Below are 4,225 nucleotides of genomic sequence, written 5' to 3' on the forward strand. Positions count from 1 at the left end.
AACACAACTCTGCCCACATGTAGTCACATACTTTGGATCCAACTGTCAAAATACTTCCCACAGCTGAAACCTGGAGGAGAGGCATACACTTTATTGCTGCTGAGACCTATTATGGGAACAAATAATATGCTGTGTTTTGCAGTTGCAGTAATTATAAACGTCAAACATCTTGCAAAGTCTGCATTGTTTTTCTTCCGCAGATTTTCAAAATCCATAAACGCTGAATAGGCAGATAATTCCTCCGATGGAAAGTTGGGAGGTTTGTTTGTATCTGTTTGTAGTTTTACAAAGGTAAGTTAGTTGTTGGAGGCTGAAGAGGAAGCGAATGCTTGAGAACAGTTAAGTACATCTTCAAGTAACACTTTACATCAGCACAGGACTGGTGGAACAAAGGACTCTGTTCATTGGGGTTAGAGGCTTTACGATGGCTAAGTTCGGAACACGGTAAGGTCTACAATCCGACAAAACTTCAGTCCTAGGATTTTACTATAGCCTTTGCCTTGAGTGCCATCTAGATGAACTCAAATATTGTCTGTTTTCCTGCATGACACGCAGATCACAGGAGGAGATACAGTGGGATTTTGAGTCATTATCCGCTCAAAGAGTAACTCTAAATTTTTAGGTGATCAACTCAAAATGTTCCCAACACATCTAATTTCAGTGACTCATTTTATGATTATTCAACATGAGACATCCTTAGGAGTCAGATTTCCAGAGGGGTTAATTACTCATTACTTGAATGATTCACAGTAGCTCTAAAATGTTATTATAGAACTATAGAAAGAATACATTAAACCCAGGAAAACTCAGCAAGACGTTTCTGAACTGACTACCCATCAACTCCTCTAATGAAACAAGGATTTTGTAAGATCACATTCTACCAATCATATTACCTAGTTTCAGAAGAAACTGAAACTTACCTCACAGTGTGGGAAAAAACATTTGAGGAGCTTACAGAGTTTAAATTGATTTTCAGGGTGTCTGTTAAGATTTGCTTTCTCCTGACTGATAACTTAGGAGCACTCAAGCACTGCAAAGCAGCATCCTAACCTATTCCCTGTAGTCAATTTTCTAATACAATAAGAATTAACCCAAGCAGAAGTTTAAACGCTTCAGAAGTAAAGGAACTATGATGATATCTATGACTCGCTATTTTATTGGCTTCTCTGTATCAGACCAGTGTTTCATTTGTAATGCCTTCCTTAAATTGTGTAATCCGGTTTTCACGATCAGCGTGTTTTGTCCCGGTTGCTCTGCAAGGCACCCGTTTGCGCCTCTGGTCGTGATTGCTAGGTAATCTTCAAATGTTAGCTAGATTTAAGTTAAAACAAAACGTGAAGTCAGGTGGATGCGTTTGCATATTTAGATAAGAATTTCCACAGCAACAATATGCTCGTGTGTGCTGAGTTATGCTCAGTACATGTTGCAACCATATGCACCCAGGAATAACACGTATCGATTTGTTAGCCATTGGTAATCTGGCAAGCTAAGAAATAAAATAGATTTTATGAATATTTCTCTGCCTCATCCTTATAAGACTAAGAATGTAATTTTCAGAAGTTACCTCTATCCCACAAACGCCAATTCTCAAATCTTTTGTGTCCTTGGATGTTTGAAAATTTACGTCTAAGTTCTCACTACTCTAGAAGTGCTTGGGTATCTCCCATCTTTATTCTACATTCTTTTCACTAAATTCATCAGCCCTAAGACCGTTCTGAGTCTTCAGGCGGTTTCAGCCTCACTTACCTACAACAGCAGGATTTTTAGCAACTGAGGAATTTTTTTGAACAGTATGTCAGAGAATGGTCAGAAATATTTTAATTCCCTGCCAGTAAGGGAGTCAGAGCTAAAATGAGATTTTCTTGGTGAAAAAGTAAGCATAGCTGGTAAAATGCAACAGAAGTGAAATTGGTATTTAATTTGATTTCCTGTCATCTTCATAGATTATATTTTCCTTTTCCTCTCGCTGTTTCACTCCCACTCATGCTCATAATCTGTAAATTACTTTAGTCTGAGATATTTCCTGTGTGTTAACTGTATTTCATTGGCTGCCAGTTCAGTCTTCTGCTTCTGGCACTTGCATTTGTATTTAGGCAACATGATGAAAATTAATATCATAATTATACCATTGAGGCAAATCACATGAATTAAATCTGTGCCTAACCAGCCAAAAATATCTCTGGTTGTCACTGGAGTGTACATTTTTTTTCCCCTCCTCAAGTAGCATCACAAGACAGTAGAAAAATTGCTCCTGCTTAGTTATGTTCCATGGACATTTATTCCGTCAGGGAAGAGTAACATTCAAACTGTTCTCCTTTTAAATACATCTTTTAACTTTCCTGTTATGTTATTTCTTATTCTCTGAAAATTCTGATTTTTTCTGATTGAAGCTCCTACAGCAAAACGTGACACCGTTCATCTTGAACAAACCTCCAAACAAACCAAGCTCTTCACTGCTGAGGCACCTGCAGCAAAGCCCCAGCACCTAACGGAGGGCTGAGGAGACGCTGCAGTGAAACGTGCAGTCTTGTACCGGAAGCAAGGAAAGCAGGAACCTGGTGCTTCCTTTGTATGACTACACCAGAAATAGTATATTCAACTTATTTTGTATTTGCCCAGTTGCGATACCCGTTTTGCCCATACCTTCAAATCCTTTTGTTCCACCACCACATGAAGGTCTCCCACGTTTCCTCAAAAGGCCTACATTGTGCTGCAGCTTTTGTACTGATGTTTCACCAGCTGCGCTTGTACTTTGCTCTTAAATGCTGTCAAGAACCCCCTCATCTGAGGGCTGCAAAGGAAGCAAACTGATCGCAATAGCAGCTGATTATCGCCGCTTCAAAAGAAACACGCGTTCCGCACTAGGCTCCCTTTACAGCAGGTATTTGAGAACAGTTGACCACGCAAATTTTTAACGGAATGAGCTGTAGAGAAATTAATGACACACTGTTAGCATTTTTCATAGACTGGCTGTTTGATATCAAATAAATCTGTGGCAAACCCAAAGTCATTAATCAGTTGAAGCCTCTAATGTCAGACTGCTAATGGCTTGGGCAACTGCTTTTAAAAGTCTCACATCATTTCCTGTCAAGGAAATTTCTCTCTAAAGTACGGCCAGGGTGCCCGAGAGATCAGCTGCTTGTCCCATGCACCTTTTCAATGGCAAGAAGTAACGACTTTGTGGTTTATTAAATTAAAAGAGACAATGTAATTGTTTTACTGCAGAATATCAGGTTTAGTCTATGTGCATGTATTTGAAATAACGTTATCGCCAAGATCTGAGCGAACTTCTGTCCAGCCTGTTTCCACGTTTCCATTCAACATAAGTGATTTGGACGCTGATTCAATTAATAACCCTTTTGTTTCAGAGAGGCCTGGTTGGATTTTTTAAAGTTTAAACTCTATAATGAGTTCAGTCAAATCATAATAAACCTTTCTTCCTAGGCAGGGAACAACAGCTACACTGGGTTTCACACCACTCTGATTACGTTATTAAAATAACATCAGTTTATTTGTAGGCAAGGTGATCGTGAAAAGCCACTTCCATTTCTCCTCGTATATAATTAATTTTATCACTTCCTGCCAGGAAGTTACTAGAACACAGGGTGGGAGGAGCAGATCAAGCCAGATCCGAGTACTTGGAAGAAGGATCTTTTTCTCAGTTAAAAACTGAATCCGTGTAAATCTATAGATCATGAAGGCCTAGGATTAAGAAGGGTCTTAGGAGATCATCCCGTTCATCCCCTGCTCTGAGGCACACACGCAAGCCCTGAAAGATGCTCATCCCACCAGGTCTCTTAGGCATTTGGTAGAGGATCATGCTAACCTCCCCAGGCAACGCGACAGTGCTTCCTGCTCCTCCGCACCACAAACCCATACCAGTGCACGTAGCCTGAAGATTCTCCGGCTTCAGGACCATCACTTCCTCTTCAGTCTGCTGCAGAGGTGAGGAAGCATCCTTTAAGACGATGAACCAGTTCACTGTTCCACTCACTGCAGCTGAGTCTGCCTTTCCTTGAAGGTCACGTTTTCTGAGCTTCTGAGCTCTCCTCTCTGTGGGGCCCACATCCTTCTTGAAGAGCACCAATCAAAAACAGGCACAGCACTCCTGCTGAGTCGTGAGCAAAGCAGCAGCAGGTTTTTCAGATGTCGTCTGCTGCCTTCCTCTGTGGCACCTGCCTTCTCATCAGCACCACAACATTGTTGACTCGCATTCTGTCTGTAC

Source organism: Buceros rhinoceros, unplaced genomic scaffold (genome assembly GCF_000710305.1).
Source record: "Buceros rhinoceros silvestris isolate BGI_N320 unplaced genomic scaffold, ASM71030v1 scaffold5521, whole genome shotgun sequence".
NCBI lineage: Eukaryota > Metazoa > Chordata > Aves > Bucerotiformes > Bucerotidae > Buceros > Buceros rhinoceros.